Below are 6,941 nucleotides of genomic sequence, written 5' to 3' on the forward strand. Positions count from 1 at the left end.
ATTTATTAAAGTATGTCATTTTCTTTCTTGGTGTACCTAATCAAGGGAATTATGTCCTCATGCCTAATTCACTCCCCTTCCAGTTCAAGATTCCTTCGCTGAGGGAACGACGACCACGTGTGGTACTGACTAAATCTAGGCTCGGCCAAAAACTACAAACGCTACCAAAATTTTCTTAAACAATTATCATCTACCATACCAAGTCAAAATACCACCCCCTCCCCCCTTTTGTTTTATTGAAGTGAATTTTTTTCTCTTTTCTATTAACTAAGGAGGGGAGACAAAGTCGAGCACCACCTATATTATCAATGGGTTAGTTGACCAGTACCAACAACCGGTAAGATTATAAATCTCCTGGTATTACACTGGTCTCAACCGGTGGGATAAAATTCCAGGTATTACAGTTTGAAGAGGGGGGGGTTTGTAGAATGGGTTGATTTAGATGAAGAGTCTGTTAAAGCATTTAAAGAAAATATTGGTACCGTTCATAAAATCAAAATTGTGGAAGAAAATTTGTCAGTAATGTCACCAGTTGACCACTCAACTGTCCAGAAGGCTGATGAATTTGCTGAAGTACCACCACAAGCAGAAACACCAATAAGGTATGTGTATAGAAAAGTGAAAACCTGCTTTTCACCTTTTATGTACAGTATATTGGACCTTTGGAAATAATGAAAGACAAGATATGATGGCTGAATAGGTCTGGACTCATTTTAGTTTAAACTTTGATTATCTTTCTATCCACCTATCTATCTATATATGCCTCACTCCCTCCTGTAACTCCCCCCAAGGTAGTGGTCAGGGCAGAAGTCTCTAGTTCTCCCTGTTCCAACATTGCCTCCTTGCTCGGTTCAGCCCTCCCCTTAAATTCACATTTCTCTTCCTCATGTATTTTTCCACTCTGGTCACCCATCTAACTGGTGGTCTTTCTCACACGCCAGACTCCTCAGTTTCGCTCCCACACACTCTCTTTGTAAACTCCCCCTCTTGCATTCTCTCCATGTGTCCAAACCACCTCAGTGTATTATGCTTCACCCTCTTAATCACCCCACACTCAGCACCAGTTGCTCCACACCCAGACCACATTTCGCATACACACTCATTGCTTTCCCCATCCCACTTGGTCAGGCCGCACGCTCCTCTCATGTAGCTCAATTTCACCTCACCTATTGTAGACTATTGTGCCCTATTCCATGTCCATGTCTCCGATGCATATGTCGGTGTCGGCAGGACTATACTGTTCCTCATTCCCCTTTTCACCACCTTGCTCACACATCTACCATTCATGATTCTTCCCAACGATCCTATGACTTGTCAACCTCTCATAGGATTGTTGGGAAGAATCACTGACTACAAATTGATAATTTCATAGTGCAGTATCAGCATTCAGCAGCAGAATTAATAAAATGTAAGAGTTACAGTACTATACCGTATTCAGTAATCATATTTATTGGCTGACTGGCAAAGCTAAACCTTGCTTTTACAGAAATAATATAAATACTGTGGTAAGTCAGCGCAACAAGCCGTCCTTCCCTGAAAACTACAGCATCCCCACAAGAGTTATGTTGTCAGTTCTTCGAGCAAAAGCCGAAAAGAAGACACCTCTAAATCAGCATGACATCAAGGAGCTTGTCTCAGCCATCTATGATCATGTCATCACAGAGCATAGCAATGCATTGTAAGTACCACACTTAAATTTATCAAGTTGCCGGTTTTTTAAGCCTTGTAGTACAGCCTTGTAAGACCCGAGTTGAATCAGTTTAAAAAAAAATACTGGAAATTCTTCTCTTAATATCTTGGCAATGAAATGAGGCAGTGTACTCTTAGCGGGTGCGGGAATTTGGAATGTTTCGGGACATTTTAGTGATGTCATCCGGATAACTAATATTGCAGCCAAAGGTTGATAGAGGAGTATCCCTGGTGTAAATATGGAAAAGTTTGCCAGAGATGAATATGCCAAATCTGTGTGGCTCAGTCGGCTATCTTGGCCCCTAATAGTGCGCCTATGGTCTCCCTGCCTGAGGCCTAGCTTGTAACCTAAAGCTCCCCCACCTCGAAAGGGGATCGTCACTTGCCAGACTCAAGAGCACTTGGCCTGCCTAACCCCAGCCTAAGAAAACCCACTCTCGAACAGAGACTAAGAGGGTGGTGCGGCTTTATTCACATGCGTTAATTTGAAATTAGCAGGGCTTCCAATGATGACATCCATTTATTTGTCCCTGATCTTCCCGAGCTTCATATGATGACATCAGTCTTTTAGCGGTTAAAATGAATAGAGAGAGAGAGAGAGAGACGCCAAGTTTTAGCATTTTTGTGAAAGTAATTGTCTAGCAAGGGTAGGTTGGATTTCTGCCAGTCCCATAACTGATTCTCTGAATCCTGGTTGTCATAATATCAAGAGAAAATCCTAGTCAAAATTTTCAAAAGTTATAAGACTGCAGAATATATATATATATATATATATATATATATATGCAAAATAACCACAGGAGAAATGAAAGTATGGCCAGTAGGTTCTGTCGTATATTACATCTTCAGACAGATGTAATATACGAGAGTACTTACTGTCCATACTTTCATTTCTCCTATGGTTGTTTTGCATACATTTCTTCATGATGATGTGAAGCTTATATATATATATATATTTTCCTTTCAGGTATCCAACTTGTTCCCAGTACAAGAGCATGGCAAGTGCTGCACATGCTGCCTTTCCAGTCATGCTTACAAACATCGACCTAATGGAACACGAAGTTCTTTTGCAGTGGAAGGTACGAATTCAGAGGAAGTTCCAGAATAGTAGGAAACGACAAGACTCATCACTTACTGAAGTTTTGGCCAGAAAAAAAGAAGAAAATAGCTCCTGGACCTACACCCACATCAGATGCTCCTGCAACTTATGGCATCGTTCACTATTTGCCAAAGAGACCAGAATCAGAGGATGATATGTCCATTCAGCGTCATACTGAATGGTTATCTAATGAATGGAGTAAAAGAGACGAGAAGGTAAGAATTCCTGTCAAATATAGCTTGCCATATCTGTGTATGTGTCCAGTGTCTATAAGTCATGGTAACTAGGACAATTGCTTTAAACAATTACACACACACACACACACACACACACACACACACACACACACACTTACATACTGATTTATACACAGCAATGCCTTACCCACATGGTGCATATTATGCTACTGAATTAAGAGCAGGGAGAAGTCTGTTAAAGTATTTCTATGATTCCCCATGGAATGATTTAGGACTTTGTATGTGTTACTCGGGTACAGTATGCAAAATAATTTAGTCCATTATATTTTTCTACAGGATCTAATATACATATTTATTGCTTAGTGTTTAGCATATTATGTTTATTGTACTTATAGGTTGAGCGTTTGATGAGGATTACGTTAAGTGACCGACGTCAGATGATCATCATTGAGAAGGCCGGGGTTGATGGGGTCTTACAAAAGTACCGATGGCTACAGGGCAGTGATTTGGTAAGATTTGTTTTATATGACCTTACCTAATGTACATTACCCCCTGAAAACAGATCACAGTTAAAATCAATATATATGTCTTGTCCTTTTCAAGTCATACATACTAAAAAAGTTTAAGCTAAAACATACTCTTAAACCTCTCCTGTTTGATTTAAAAGATTTGGAGAATGAAGGAATTATTGTCAGTCTCGTTAACATCAAGAATATTGGCTGACTCAGAATGCATCACTTGATTCATTTGGTGTCTGTAGGCTAGTGTTTTACATATATTAATCATGTTCCTAGTCACTCTGCTAATATTTTTGAAGAATGTTTTCCTGCAAATCTTAGGGTCCAACAGTTAATTTGTGGCCCAAACTGTAACATTTGATCAACATAGTGAGTCATGTAAAGGGCTTTGGGTTTCATGGTTTGTGTTGGGAACTCTGTTGCAAAACTCGCGGGAAAGTCATCAGTGCATTCCCATATTATCTTCACTTGTGTATAATGAATGGAGGGAAATGTACTGTACTCTATCAAGAAATTTTAGAAGAACCTCCCACTTATCATTATGTGCAGGTACCTTGTGTCCAATCAGTAAGGGAGGAAGATTTATGAGACACATTTGTGTTGGTTCTTGTTTTACCATAACCATAACACTTGGAATAACTTGTAATAGGACTGGCTTATTTATTTTGACAGATCCCTCCTTTAAAAAAAGTGATAGCCAGAATTAAGATTCATTTAATTCCAAATGCCAGAACGTGATAATTTCTCTTTATGATTGGCAGATTACTGACAATATATTGAGGTTTGTTTTATCAAAGGTTTACTCTATTTCATTTTCTCAGTTTCATCCCGGTGAACAAATTTCATCCAGTTTGCTTTTAGTTTATTAATCGTTTCATTACAGCTGGTTAAGGAACTGCAACGTCTGCACCCAAAAGCTGACACTTCCGATCCAAGAATATCAGTTGCTCAGGGAATAGATACAAACAGCCCATCCTTGAGCTTCTGCAAACTAGGAAAAAGCTGCCTGTGGAAGTAAGAAATATTCTGGACACCCCCTCAGATACAGAACTTTATTCATGTAAGTCGTAATATAGTATCTGTTTTTTATTATTAATATTAAGATAAATTTCAGTTTTGGTTTTGGTATCAACATCATCAGCAGCAGCCATATATGGTCTACTGCGGGAGTGGCTTGTCCCCAAGGGGAAGGTGACTGCCTCTGGACCTTATCACCATTAGAACATGAGACCATAACAGCATTTTGTGGTGGAGCACTTTGTATTTATATTTCTGTATATGTACAGTATGCTGTTACTAAAACTACTGGTACGTAAACAGATTGAATGGTTTTGCCAACATGTGTATTTCATTAAAGTAAAAAGCTGTCTGTTTATCTATCTACTGCCCAACACCTTGATCACCAAACGGGTGGCCACGAACGAACCGCCTCCAACCCAGTCTGTCCCCTGCCAACTGGCAACCATCCTCCCAGCCACCACCACTGTCCCTGAATACCTCATGACTCCATCCATCCACTTTACTCTTAGTCAACCCCATCCTCTTAGCCCCCGCACCTCACTCGCATACTCTCTCTTAGTCATCCTCTCACTTGACATGCGTTCTAAATGACGGAACCACCTCAGTGGTGGTTGCACATTCTCCAGCACATCCACATCCACACCACAGCGTTATTGTACTTCCTCATTCATCACTCTGTAACTGCACGTAACTTCACATGCACTTAACTTCACAACTCTCTCCCTTCTCCTTACTCCACAAACCTCCACACATGTCGCACACACCTCTTCTTTAAACACTCTGCTTACTTCTTCCACTTCCTCCATTTGCTCCAAGTCAAACCTACCTAGTTGCTTTTCAGCTGCTCTTGAATTCTTCCCTATATTCCTCCATCTGTACCCTCTTCACCTCTCCTCCTCCTTCCTGCTCTATTCTACATCTCTTCACCCACTTCTAATGCAGCCTAACGCGAGCTACTACAACGTCATGATCTGACAAACCCATTCCAAATCCCCCGTCTGCCCTTGCATCTAGCACAGATTTTCTTAGTCATTCATCTACAGATTCTACACAAACATTGTCAGACAGTGCCTTCTGGTTTATTGTCTCACCCTCCCTCCTTCGCTCCACTCTCCATGTGTAAAACTGGACAGTAGAAAACTGTACAGTTTAAAATATTCTCGGGCTTAATACATGTTTTCTTGCAGATCCTCGCATCTGTGCTGTATTGCTGAGACTGCCATACCTAGTTGGTGAGAGGTTCGATGGAGTTTTCAAGAAGGTCTGTCACTTTTGATACACACTGTTATTTGTTTCTCTAACAAATAAATGCACCTTGTGAATAACAGTGAAAGCGGATAAAGAAGACGTGGATAATTGGAAGAGTATTGTATGTAGACTGTCAGTGTTGGAATTCATAAATTGTAATAGATTATGAGAACCTGGCTCAATATAATTAATATGGTACATTTAATTATAGTTGGCATAAACATATGTCTCATTTTTGCAGGTTGAGGAACATCAGCTTGATGAAGGTAACATAAGTGTGGGTATCCAGTATGCAGGGCATGTAGTCATGAGTAATAATTTTCAGTAGTGCTTGATGGTGTAGTAATAGCTGCATGTGGCAGCATTAATGATGCATTGGCTTTATTGACTGCAGGTATGTTTGTGTACAACATTGCTTATCCTAAACAGTGTAAAAACTTCCTGCCTTTTGTTACTGCTTGTTTCCTAGGAATAAAGGATGAGAATAGCCACACTCCCAAATCAAGGGCGTTAATGGTGAAAGTGGGAGAAGTGAACATTATGAACTGTAATACTCAGTCATAATCTGCATAGTTGTTTCTAGTTAGAAATCGTTGTACAGTAGACCCATGATACAACGCTAATAAGTACTTGTGTTCACCACTTCATTTTACACTCAGTCCCTCACTGAAGACCACCAAATGTTTTCCCTGGCTTCTGGTATTCATTACCTGGCTTCTGGTATTCATTACCTGGCTTCTGGTATTCATTTCATACATGAAGGATGCAAATTGCAAGTTATGTATATCCATCCATCATCCAATCCTACAGTGCCCCATGAGGAGCGTAGGAGCCCGGGGCTAGGCAGTTGGTCGTGACATTTAAGATGAGAGTAACATATATATAGTATCCTGCGTTGCTGGTTTTACCAGCACTTATCCTTTGCATTATATTGTTTTTGCAGTATCCTGTGCAATATTCTGTTTTTGATATGGGTATTTTCTGAGTAATAGCAATTATGTGATTCACGTTTTGTATGCATTGATTACTTTCTGCATTATCAGTTTATAAGTATGTGCTCTTTTTCACAACCTTGCTTATTCTTTCACCATATAACACACCCGACCTTATTCTTATATTCATGTGAAAAAAAAAAATTTTTGCTTAAGATGCCATATTTTATGATTATAG

At 39.8% G+C, this 6,941-nt stretch overlaps 1 pseudogene; it reads left to right on the forward strand.

Annotated features, from left to right (window-relative positions):
* Positions 1–522: 522 nt before the first annotated feature.
* LOC145395791 (uncharacterized) lies at positions 523–6,099 on the forward strand (annotated as a pseudogene).
* The last annotated feature ends 842 nt before the right edge of the window (positions 6,100–6,941 follow it).

This window comes from Coenobita brevimanus, chromosome 33, assembly GCF_032717465.1.
Source record: "Coenobita brevimanus isolate Jiangsu-jjx chromosome 33, ASM3271746v2, whole genome shotgun sequence".
Taxonomy (NCBI): Eukaryota; Metazoa; Arthropoda; class Malacostraca; order Decapoda; family Coenobitidae; genus Coenobita; species Coenobita brevimanus.